Genomic DNA, 13,659 nt, shown 5'->3' on the forward strand with positions numbered 1-13,659 from the left:
GTTGATTCACAGGTGAATTCTACCAGACATTTAAAGAGTAGTAATACCTATTCGCCTTCAACTATTCCAAAAAATGGAAGAGGAAGGAAAGCTTCCAAATATATTCTACAAGGCCAGCATCACCCTCATACCAAAACCAGACAAAGACACGACAAGAAAAAGAAAAGTACAGGGCAATATTCCTGATAAACATAAATGTAAAAATACTCAACAAAATATTAGCAAACCTCATATAACAATACATTAAAAAGATCATTCACCATGATCAGATGGGATTTATTCAGGGAATGTGAGGATGGTCCAATATTTGCAAGTCAATCAAGGTCATACACCACATCAACAAAACGGGATAAAATCATATGACCACCTCAACAGATGCAGAAAAAGCATTTGAAAAGATTCAACATCCATTCACGATTAAAACAGGGAACATATCTCACCATAAGAAAGGCCATATATGAAAAACCCAGAGCTAACATACTCAATGGTAAAAAAACTGAGAACTTTCCCTCTAAGGTCAGGAACCAGACAAGGATGTCCACTCTCACCACTTTTATTCAACATAGTACTGGAAGTCCTAGCCACAGCAATCAGATAAGAAAAATAAATAAGAGGCATCCATATTGGTAAAGAAGAAGTTAAACTGTCACTATTTGCAGATGACATGATACTATACATAGAAAATCCTAATGACTCCACCAAAAAACCACTAGAAGTAATAAACAAATTCAGAAAAGTGGCAGAGTACAAAATTAATAACCAGAAATTTGCAGTGTTTCTATACACTAATAATGAAGTAGCAGAAAGAGAGAATTTAAGAAAACAACACCATTTACAATCGTGCCAAAAAAAAAAAAAAAAGGAAAAAGAAATACCTAGGAATAAGCTTAACCGAAGAGTTGAAAGATCTATATTCCCAAAATCATAAAACACTGATGAAAGAAATTGAAGATTACAAACAAATGGAAAGGTATTCTGTACTCATGAATTGTAAGAATTAATGCTATTAAAATTTCCATATTATCCAAAACAATCTACAGATTCAATGCAATCGCTATCAAAATAGCAAAAGCATTTTTCACAGAACTAGAACAAATAATACTAAAATGTGTATGTAACTACAGGAGTCCCCAAATAGCCAAAGAAATCCTGAGAAAGAAGAACAGAGGTGGAGTCAGATTTCAATATACACTACAAAGGAGTAGTAATCAAAACAGTATAGTACTGGCACAAAACTAGACACATAGATCAACAGAACAGAATAGAGACCCCAGAAATAATCCCATACTTTTACGATCAATTAATCTATGACAAAGGCGGGAAGAATATACAATGGGAAAAAGACAGTCTTTTAAATAAATGGTGCTGGGAAAACTGGGTAGTTATATGTAAAGGAATGAAACTGGGCCACTTTCTAACACTATACACAAAAATAAGTTCAAAATAGATTAAAGATCCAATGTGAGATTTGAAACCATAAAACTCCTAGAAGAAAACATAAGCAGTAATTTCTTTGACCCTGGCCTTAGCAACATTTTTCTAGATATATCTTCTCAGGAAAGCAAAACAAAAGCGAAAGTAAACTATTGGAACTACACGAAAATAGAAAGCTTTCACAGTGAAGGAACCATCAACAAAACCAAAATGCAACCTATCAAATGGGAGTAGATAATTGCAAATAATATATCTGATAAGGGCTTAATATCCAAAATATATAAAGAACATCTATAGCTCAACACCAAAAACCCCCAATAATCCAATCAAAAATGGGCAGAGGATCTGAATAGATATTTCTCCGAAGAAGACATACAGATGGCTAGCAGACACATGAAAAGATGCTCAGTATCACTCATCATCAGGAAAATGCAAATCAAAACCACAACAAGATATCACCTTACACCAATTAGGATGGATAAAATCAAAAGGACAAGAAATAACAAGTGTTGGTGAGGATGTGGAGAAAAAGGAACCCTCATGCACCATTGGTAGGAATGTAAATTGGTACAGTCACTGTGGAAAACGGTATGAAAGTTCCTCAAAAAATTAAAAATAGAGATACCATGTGATACAATAATTCCACTACTGGGTATTTACCCAAAGAAAATAAAAACACTAACTCAAAAAGATATATGCACCCTTATAATTATTGCAGCATTATTTGTAATAGCCAAGACATGGAAGAAACCTATGTGTCCATAAGTAGACAAATGGATAAGGAAAATGGATATGGAAAGCACACACACACACACACACACACACACACACACACAATTATGGAATATTACATGGCCGTAAAAAAGGTTGAGATTGTGCCATTTGAGACAACATGAGCCTCGAGGGTGTTATGCTAAGTGAAATAAGCCAGAATGAGAAAGACAGATACCATATGAGTCCACTCATAAGTGGAACTTAAAACAAAACAAAACAAGCAAGCCAATCAACAAACAGAAAACAGAATCGGACCTATGAATACAAAGAACAAACTGATGGTTGCCAGAGGGGAGGAGGCCAGGGGGATTGGGCAAAATGGGTGAAGGTGAGTGGTAGACATAGGCTTCCGGTTATGGAATGAATAAGTTATGGGAATAAAAGGCACAGCATAAGGAATACAGTCAATGATATTGTAACAGGGATGTGACAGGACAGGTGGGAGTTACACTTGGCGGTGAGCAAGGCACAACGTATGAGGTTGTCAGACCACTAAGGTGTACATCTGAAGGTAATCTAACATTGTGTGCCAACTATACTCAAATTAAAAAAAAAAAATGTCCACAAAAAGACTTTGCATGAGAATATTCATCCCAACTTTATTCATAATAATCTCAAACTGAAAGCAATTCTAAAGTCCACCAGGAGGAGAATGGGTAAAGCCGTTGTGATACATTCATAAGTTGAAAACTACTAAGCAACATAAAGACCACTACCAATGTGCAACAACATGGATGAATCTTAAACCCGTTATGTTGTCAGACACAAAGCAGTGCACACCATACGAATTCATTTAAATGACACTTAAGAGCAGGCAAAAATAATTGTGATAGAACAGGATTTGCTTTTCGAAGGGCAATTTGACTGCAACATGGCACAAATGAACTCTATAGGGTGATGAAAATGAACATTTCTATTGCGATGTTGTTTACACAGGTGTATATATCTGTCAGAAGTCACTGGACTTGGGCGCTTGGGTGGGTCAGTCAGTTAAGTGTCTGACTCTCGATTTTAGCTCAGGTCACGGTCTCACAGTTCATGGGATCAAGTCCCACATCGGACCGTGCCCTGAGAGTGCAGAGCCTGCTTGGGATTCTCTCTCGCTCTCTCAAATACATTTCAAAAAAAGAAATCACTGGATTTACACTTACTCATTGTACATTTTACTCTCCAAATGTTGCCTAAATTAAAAATAAAACTTAAAAAATCTTAATAAATTACTGAATTCACAGCTTGAGCAGAAATTTATCCTGAATATCACAATGCGAATTGTGGTAAATATTGCAAATGTGGCAAAATGTTATCACGTCAGGAAGCTAGGTATACGGGGTGTCTAAAATCCATCTTCTTTGAATTTCTGCGTGTATAACATATTTCAAATTAAATTGAAATGAATACAATATGATGTTTAAAATACCTCTCCAACCTTAGTTGTATGTTTACAGTGAGACTTGAGTCATGATGCCGTTGTTTTAAAAGACTCAAGAAAAGAGAACTTCAGGTTTCATGACCCATGATTTCTGCAAGTGAAAAGTCATTATTCTGTTGGCCACTTCCCAGTGTGGAATATAACCTTTGTCTCAACCCAAGATGGCAACTTCCTAATTTGTTAGGTTTATCATAGTGTCCTAAATTTTATGAGCCAATGTTTTATCGGCTGGGTTGGTTAAGAGAGTTTTATCGGATGGGTTGGTAAAACAATTTCTGCCCTGTCTTTTTTTGGCTGTCAATTTGCCCTTGGAATTTGAGTATCTGACTGTCTCATTCAATTGAAAAACCAACACCAAGCCCTCTGGGTGATTTACTTTTCCGTTTTAAATGCAAAGAACTTGCCAAGCGAATTGATACTTTGTTTACAATGTCATTCCATTGTTATCATTAAATTTCACTCAGTTGGACCTACCAGAGGGACCGGATCCTTAAGATTTCATTTTTTTGTACATTTCTCACATGGAGGTGACATTTTAAAAAATCAACTGCATAATTAGTGTTCTTACTCTATGACTACACCAATTAGTGTTTGCTGAGTTCTCAGAGGGTGGGTGGTAAATCAGTCTAGCAATATCTGATTTTTTCCCAACAAACTCTCAGCGCTTTTTGTTAAACACACACTCTATTCCATGCGGGAGATATGTATGATAGAGCCCCTATTCTCCAAGACTTTCCAGTTAGAAAAAGACATGTGGTTCACACAAATAACTATGATGCCTGAAGAAATGTACAAGTAAAGGGCTTTTGGATTCAAAGGACCAAGCACTTTCTGGCACCTGGGAGGACAGTGTGGGTTATCAGAAAAGACATTTTTACTAAGGCTTTTAAGAGCTAGGATCTCAGTAGCTGGGCAGATGGAGGGAGTTATGGGGGGGGCATTTATGGAGAAGCATAGGTGCACCTGGCTAAGGATCCTGAGGTGTAAAGATCCAGGTTGGAGTTAGGCTGGATCAGAAAATGAGAGTGCAAGGTTGTGCATGATGCTTTTAGCTGCAAGTAGTTGAAAAGCTGACTCTGATATAAATGAGAAGTTGTATCATCTCATCTCATCTCATCTATCACGTCATCGTATCAAATCATGTCACAGCATCTCCAGAGGCAGAGCAGACTTGAGACTTAGTCGCTTCGGCAGCCTGGGGATGCCTTAAGGACCCAGGTTCTTACCATCTCTCTGTTCCTCCATCCTTGGGGTTGGCTTATTTCCAGGAATCGTAGCCAAACATGCAACACCCAAAGACAGACTCTGCCTCTACCCGAGACTCTCTAATGAGCAAGGAAGTTTTTCCAGAGGCTTCTAACACACTTCTGCTCACATCTCCTTGGCCAGAACTGAGTTACCAGCGCATCCCCGAAGTGATCACTGGTGGGGGATTCGGATTATTCTTAGATGAATCAGGGCCTTCCTCTCCCCCTGAGATATATCTCTAAGTGTGGGATAAATGGAGATCTGAGCAAAATAATGGCTCTCTTAAGATAAAGGAAGGAGGAAAAGATGGAATTTGGATGGAAACCATTATATCCACTATGGGGACCAAGAGTTGTCATATGCATGCCCTCTGTGCACAGCCCGGGACTTGCTATACATTTTAGTTTAACCTGTGTGTGGATCTAGGTATCGAAGCGCTTTTGCAAGTACCAGGCTGAGCTATCTGGACTTTATTCCACAGACATAAAATGACTTACAGGATTTTGAACAGGGAAGCGATATAGCCAGGTCATGGTACTTAGAGACTCAGAAGAAAGAATTTGTGAGAAATGGAGAGAACGCACATGTACCCAAAAGCGGTTCAGCTCTTTGTCAAAAAATATGACGTCAGATTTTCACTAGCCTCCATCCCTGGTAGCAATGCCCCCCAACCCCCCGCATCCTTCCACGTGGCATCTGGTCAGTTCAACTGTACATGTTCAGCTTTACCATCATAGGAAGAAAATCTGAGGGGCAAATGGAAGGGGACAGAATATAACCCATAAAGTTCCATGCTACTCTGATTGGCATTGTTTCCAAGCAAAACCAGTACCTTTCTCTGCCTCTGGCACAGATTCGAGTTCCGAGATTCTTTTATCGACTTTGTGGGGTATTCAGTTACCCCGAGTTCAACTTCCACGACCCTCCAAAGTTTCTGAGCTCAGTTCTCCCAACAACTTCCTTCATTCCATCTCTCATCAACCCCCTTCTTCTACTCTTGCTATTAAGACTTCCCCAGGGATGGCCTGTGGTCCTGCTACATCAGGTCTCTCCCCTTCTTCTCATTTGGGGTTCTCCATATGCCATCTTGTCACTGAAGCCAGACACACCACATCCTTGCTCCTGTGTGCACCAGAGGGAGTGAGGTTATTTAAATAAATGTTTTTTTTTTTGTTTTTTTTTACTTCTGGGGCACCAGGGTGGCTCATTCCATTTAGGTGTCTGACTCTTTTTTTTTATATAATAATTTATTATATATTTTCTTAAACATTTATTTATTATTAAGAGACAGAGAGAGACAGGATACGAGCATGGGAGGGGCAGAGAGAGGAGGAGACGCAGAATCCGAAGCAGGCTCCAGGCTCCGAGCTGTCAGCACAGAGCCCGACGCGGGGCTCGAACTCACAAACTGCCAGATCATGACCCGAGCCGAAGTCGGATGCTTAACCGACCGAGCCACCCAGGCGCCCCTAGGTGTCTGACTCTTAATTTCAGCTCAGGTCATGATCCCAGGGTCATGGGATTGAGCCCCATGTTGGGCTCCACATGGACAGTGCAGAGCCTGCACGGGCTTCTCTTTCTCTCCCTCTTTCTTCGTCCCTCTCCCCTTCCTCAAAATGAATAAATACCAAAAAATGTATTTTTACTTCTTAATCATATCTCTGAACTCATCTTTAGGAGTCAATATTTTTATCTTTTACCTCCAGACTTTAAAAGGGTCCAAAATAATAAAATTTAGAGGTTAGGTCACTAAAAATGCTCAAATATAAAGAGACAGAAAAGGCCTCGAGAAATGAAGTCGGTAACTCATCTTTGAGGTGGTGAGTAACTATGTATGTTCAAATAACATTTCAAGTGCTTCTGACTTTGGTATCCCCCTTACATCCTAGAGACACGTAAGGGGAGTCCCTTCTCTTGGGTGCTTTCTTTTCTCCAATGACTCCCGTCCTGGGCCAGTCTCCAGTGGGAAATCACTTCGCTTGGGAAGAAAGGAAGCAGAGAGTGAAGGCCAGTGCCAGGTCTAGTGGGAACCCTTGTACTCCTTTTCCACGTCCCCTAAGCAATGACATCAGTACTCGTGTTACTGTTAGTAGTATGAGGAAGTGCTTCTCGGTGTTTCCAAGGCACTAAGGGAGTCTCCAAGGGAGACTGGGAATGAGTGATGGCCATGGAAGAGAAGCAGGACAGCTAAACCCAAGGTCAGTGAAACAGAAGCTTAACTAGGGAACTAGGAGCTTTTCCCTCCCATCAAGGTCTGACTTCAGGATTTGCAAATGTAGAACAATCCCCAATACTGCCTCCTCTCTAAGTCCTCATCAGCCTTTGGCCAGCCCACCGGCAACAGAAGGAGCATGGGAGGGACTCTGTTTCCAAGAAGGATGGTCCCACTCGGTGCCACCGTCCCTGGGGCAATGCGTTCCTACCATCATCTGCTATTAGGGTTTTGAACTGATTCCCCCCAGTGGAAGATGTTACCTGGGCAAAGCAGGTTTATTGTGTGGCTGGGACTCGTGTGTACCTGTGGTACACGTGGCCTAGAAATGGAAACCCAGAGAATCGAACCCATTGTCCCAAACCACACAGCACTTTAGTTCCAGACCCAGGACTTACAACCCAGTCTCCCAACGGCCAGACCCCTATCCCCTTGTAATTAGGCCCATTAGGAACCACCTGGGCCTCTACAGGGTGAATCTGAAGCCCTGAACACTTGTGCTTACATAATTTATACGAGAGGAACAAGTAGGTAAAATTTCAAACGATCGACTCTGCTAACAGTATAAATAAGGGACATCTTGTACTGAGCTTTAAGCTTTCTTTGTTGGGCTTTTCCCTTAAATGCCTCTAGCACATCTTCCTAGCATTGAACAAACATCCACTCTACCTAGGTCATGGATTTTTGTCCATACCAACTGAAAATGTGCCGGCTTTTTTTTTTTTTTTTTTTTTAATCATCACTAACAGCTTTCTTAATTAACCTGCTGCTAGAGTCAACAGCACAGTTCACTGTGCTGTTTGCTCTCCAGCCACTCTAGAGTCAAGATGCTCTTTGAGAAGTACAGAACACTTGCCCGAGGCTGTTCTGACTTCCAGAAAGAAAGAAAGCAGGGGGGGGGGGGTATGGTGGGGGTGGAATCCTTATAACCACAGTGAATTTGACTTAATTGCTCAAACTTCCTTCTGATTGTTTTGCCCCGAGTAACAGCCCTTCCTTAACTAATAACTTTAATTATAGCAACCACTAGTTATAAAACTGTACCTCCTTTCTTGACTTGCTCTGTTCCTGCAGACTTCTAATTACAAAACCAGGGATCAGCGAGTCACTTTCCTAGGTTTTCATTAGATGGGATGCAGGGTCCTGGAACCATACACACACCGCATGTTCCGTGCTCTGTGCATCAGTCCGCTGTGGCTGAAGTCGATCTGTGGGGTTCTGTCTTTGAGATTTGCCTGACACACAGGATGAGGATGAAGTGAAAACAGGATCCTGACTCTCAGAGAACTCATCTTCAGAGAATAACAAAGTTGAGGATATTGTGTACCATATATATATTTTTTAGTTTATTTATTTTGAGAGAGAGAGAGAGATAGCACAAGCAGCGGAGGGGCAGAGAGAGACAGGGGAAGAGACAGAGAGAACCCCAAGCAGGCTCTGCACTGTCAGCGCAGAGCCCGAGGCAGGGCTCGAACTCATGAACCAGGGGATCATGACTTGAGCTGAAACCAAGAGTCAGATGCTTAACCGACTGAGCCACCCAAGTGCCCCAGAGGACATGGTGTTGATGTACTATCTTTAAGATGAATGTAGATTTCCCCATAAAACCCAAGTCCCTCGTTTCATCCCAAAAGGTTTACTAGGATGCTGCAGTGATTGTAAAAAAAACAAATAAAAAAAAAAATACAGCTGTTTAACTTGAAGTCACCAGAACACATCCAATACAAGCGTGCTCTCTGGCTCTGAACCCACAACATTTTTGTCTGATGAGGAAGAAAATAAACTTTTCTTGCACTTCAGACTATTCGGCCAGGGTTCTTGTTATGGGGTGGTTATCGGGCAAAGCCACACTGGGTTCAGGAACAGTGAGACACTGCTGAAATGATCTGTTTCAGCTGCATTACTGCCAGGTGAGGACGATCTCGTGTTTGATGACGACCCATATTCAGCGGTTGATTGTGCAAGAAATGGCAGTGTTTTTCCAGTTTGTTTTCGCCTCCTGATGCGTGAATCCGGCTTGCATTCCCTGTGCCGCCCTGCGGAGCTGACCTTCCTCTTGAAAATCACTCAGCTATTCCCAGAGGCCTCCCCACTTGCTGGTGCAGCCCCGCCCACTCTCCTGTAGTGCTGGGGGAGGGGCATTCTCACCCCCCAGCCCGACCTCCACCCGCCAGGCGGTCGTGGTGGCCCTCACTTTCATATCCAAGTTGATATGGTTTTGTAATTAGAAGTAATTAGAATTAGGTTTTGTAATTAGAACCAGCAATGGCTTCGTTACAGGACAAGATGGGGACACTGAGCTGTGACTCTGCAGGTCTACAGTGAGGCAGCGACGGAGCAGAAGCAACCACAAATGGGCTATGTAGCGGGCTGGTCATCCGTGGCAGTTCTCTCTCCAAAAGGCGCTTATTACCAGAACGGAATGTAGACAGAGGGACTGGATATCCTGCCAAGCTCTGGAGACCCAAGTTAGACTTAATTTGAAAGACAAGAGAATGTGGCTTCACAGGTACCCAAGGTGGGACTCCGGTCATACAGGCTTATTTAGAACCGAACAAGGACCTCAGAGATCATTAGCTCTCGTTTTGCAGAGAAGAACTGATCAAGTGCAGATCCCTTTACCCCATCACCAAGCAAGTAATGGGTAGAATTTGGATAGGAGACACATTGCTGACTGCCACCCAGGGTCTTTGTCATGGTCAAAACTTGTTAACTCTCCCTAGACGCAGTACGGTTTCTTTAAACCATCTGAGATTTAGGAGGGTGCAAACTTTAGCTCCTACTCTGGAATTTAGTGGCAAAGACTGGATTCTCCAATTTCACACATTGGTATGTATGTTATTAGGTGTTAGTAGCCACTAGGAGGGCCTTACCACTTGGTTGGTGAGATAACGACAGAGATGCACCTCTTAATTTTTACCCTAATCCTGGAGCTCTGGTCCTTTATTTTATTTTATGTATGTCTGTATGTATGTATTTATAATTTTATTTGAATCCAAGTTAGTTAATATATAGTATAATAATGGTTTCAGGAGTAGAATTTAGTGATTCGTCACTTACATATGACACCCAGGGCTCATCCCAACAAGTGCCCTCCTTAATGCCCATCACCCATTTACTCCATTCCCCCACCCACCTCCTCTCCCTCAGTTTGTTCTCTGTATTTAAGAGTCTCTTATAGTTTGTCTCCCTCTGTTTTTATCTTATTTTTCCTTCCCTTCCCCTATGTTCATCTGTTGTTTCTTAAATTCCACACGAGTGAAATCATATATTTGTCTTTCTCTGCCTGACTTATTTCACTTAGCATAATACACTCCAATTCCATCCATGTTGTTGCAAATGGCAGGATTTCATTCTTTTTGATTGCTGGGTAATAGTCCATCGTGTATATATACCACATCTTCTTTATCCATTCATCAGCAGATGGACATTTGTGCTCGTTCCATAATTTGACTATTGTTGATAGTGCTGCTACAAACATTGGGGTGCATGTGCTCCTTCGAATCAGCATTTTTGTAAACTTTGGATATATACCTAGTAGTGCAATTTCTGGTTGTAGTGTAGCTCTATTTTTAATTTTTTGAGGAACCTCTATACCGTTCTCCAGAGTGGCTACACCAGTTTGCATTCTCACCACCAGTACAAAAGCATTCCCCTTTCTCCACATCCTTGCCAACATCTGTTGTTTCCTGAGTTGTTAATTTTAGCCATTCTCACAGGTGTGAGGTGGTATCTCATTGTAGTTTTGATTTGTATTTCCCTGATGATGAGTGATGTTGAGCATATTTTCATGTGTCTGTTACATATCTGGATGTCTTCTTCGGAAAAGTGTCTGTTCATGTGTTTTGCCCATTTCTTCACTGGATTATTTGTTTTTTTGGGTGTTGAGCTTGATAAGTTCCTTATAGATTTTGGATACTAACCCTTTACCCGATATGTCATTTACAAATATCTTCTCCCATTCCATAGGTTGCCTTTAAGTTTTCTTGATATTTATTTATTTTTTTAAAGATTTTATTTTTAAGTTATCTCTGCCCCCAACTTGGGGCTTAAACTCATCACGCTGACATCAAGAGTTGCATGCTCCACTGACTGAGCCAGCCAGGTGCCCCAGCTCTGGTGTTTTATGTGTAACCACCTAGATAACCAGCATGGTTAAGGCCTAATGTGTATGTTAAGTGCCACCCAACCAGCCCCTTCTCCTCCAGATAAAATCCTATTGCTCATCCTGAGTTCTCTGTTTGGGGAAGAGCATCCACCAGCTTTCCCCTCAGCCATACAAAGTCCCATAGATTCCAGATCCTGAAGAGTTATTCTATTTTCTCTTTTCCATTCCCAATGCTGCTGCAGTTCTTACCACCTGCTATGTGGACTGCAGTAATTTCCTACCTGGTCCCCTGGGTTTTGATCCCATTCCAGATCTTTTACCTCACTGCCACCAATGCGATTTTTTCATAACCGCTAAGTCTGATCATGTTATTCTTTCAATGGCTCTGTAATCCATTCAGAAAAGCTCCAAACCTCTTTGTGTGTGCCAAGGTCCCCCCACGACCCACCTTCTACTTTATTTCATCTAGGCCTTCTTCCACCCAGTCCACCAGCCTCCCCCTGTACCATGCTCCCAAGACCCTACGAGCTGGCTACTCCAAGCTCTCGGAGTTTCTCTGGCCAGCCACCTCTTTTTCATGGCCCCCATTCTCTCATTGTGAGTTCACCCTCATTGGGGAATGTCCCTCTACCTTTTCACCTGATGACCACTTACATGTTTGAAGACTCAATTCAGGTGCCACTATCTCCATGGAGATTTCTCTAACCTCTCAGTTTCTCAGGGTAAAGATGAACATTCCACCTTGTGTGCCCAGATGGAACCACATTTAGATTTCTATCCTGGCACCTCTAACACTGTAGACAATTATTTGTTTCATTTCTGTCTCTCCCCCAGGATGTTGGGGACCACTTGATGGTAAAGAGCATATCTTATTTATCTTTGATTTTCTAGGGCCAAACACAGTTCCTGGCATATAGTAGGCATTTGATAGTGTTTTTAGGATGGAGAAAGGAAGGAAGGAGGGGAGGGAGGGAGAATTTATGTCACAATATAATATTGTTCCATTTTTTATTTCCAGAAAAAAAGGCATGTGGTAAAACTTTGACCACTATTTCTATAAAACACTGAAGATAATTACTCAAGGAAGTCCAGGAATTCAATTAGTAGTATTAGGAAAGATAAATATTGGGGCACCGGGTGGCTTAGTCAGTTAAGCGTCTGAACCTTGATTTTGGCTCAGGTCATGATCTCACAGTCTGTGAGTTCGAGACCCGCATCTGGCTCTATGCTGAAAGTGTGGAGCCTGTGTGGGATTCTCTCTCCCTCCCTCCTTCTCTGCCCCTCCCCCACTCACTCACTCACACACACACACTCTCTCTCTCTCTCTCAAAAATAAAAATTAAAAAAGAAAAGACAAATATTATTTATTCTCATATTGTACTATGTGGCTGTTGGTGAGATACCTCCATCTTAAGATTTAAAATTAATCTTAGTGACTATAGTGGACATTGGTCATGTTTTTCGCTGTCCAGATGCCCTTCCTACGTTTGGAGAATTGCCCCGTATGTCAGCCTTTGGGGGAAGGAGAACCCTTGACTGTCTACAACAGCTGCAGATGTGGGCTACCCACCTTGTCAGTATCCCTTGCAGACAGACTTGTGGGTGCACAGGGCCCACTCATTACATACGCCCATAAGGAATTGGGAGCTGATGACAGTAAGGTTTAGAAACAGGAGGGCAGTTCTTCTCTGGTGGCAGTGATGGCACCAGTAGCCTCAGAATTCAGCACCAGTGGTCACGTGGACCACAGTGACCAGGGGGCAGAAGGAGGGGGTCAGGAGCAGTGTCTCCACTGGAATATTCTGCATACAGACGTTAGCCAAGGGTCTGAGCTATCGTCTCCTTCTGTTTCTGTCCAGTTCCCAAATCTGGTCCTCCAGCTGTTCTAGTGGTTCTCTACAGCAACTAATCTTTTCAATAAATTCCTTTTCGGCTTAGTCTTTTCTGTTGCCACTAACAAACCCCAAAGATCCAGAACTCTTTGGTGAGTCACAAATGCTTCTGGCTTCCAGGATTTGGGACTACAAGCGTGTATGATTTGTAGGAGTCTGGCTGATAAAATCTCTCATCCACAGGTGAGTCAATGGTACATTCATTCCATGTTATTAGATTTTTCCAGGCAGACTTTTTCTCCATAAAAGCTTCCTTGGGGAAGGTTTTCTTGCCCTAAATTACACCCCTTTGTGTTAGCACAGTGCCTGGCATATCTTAGGTACGTGACAAATGCCTGCTGAAGGAACTGTGAATGAATATTTCAAATCCAGGGGACTCATTTTACTATATCAAATTTGGTGATGTTAAGGTACAACCTTACAAAAAGAAGCAACAAGGATGGTCTTTAAAGAACCTCTTCCCACATGTGATTTGATGATGAACCTACTCAAGAGTAATGCTTGCAGATATTCTAGAAGGAGTTCAAGTCAACAAATGTTTTTGATCCTTACAGATCCTTTC

The sequence above is a fragment of the Panthera uncia genome, assembly GCF_023721935.1.
Source record: "Panthera uncia isolate 11264 chromosome B2 unlocalized genomic scaffold, Puncia_PCG_1.0 HiC_scaffold_25, whole genome shotgun sequence".
Lineage (NCBI taxonomy): Eukaryota > Metazoa > Chordata > Mammalia > Carnivora > Felidae > Panthera > Panthera uncia.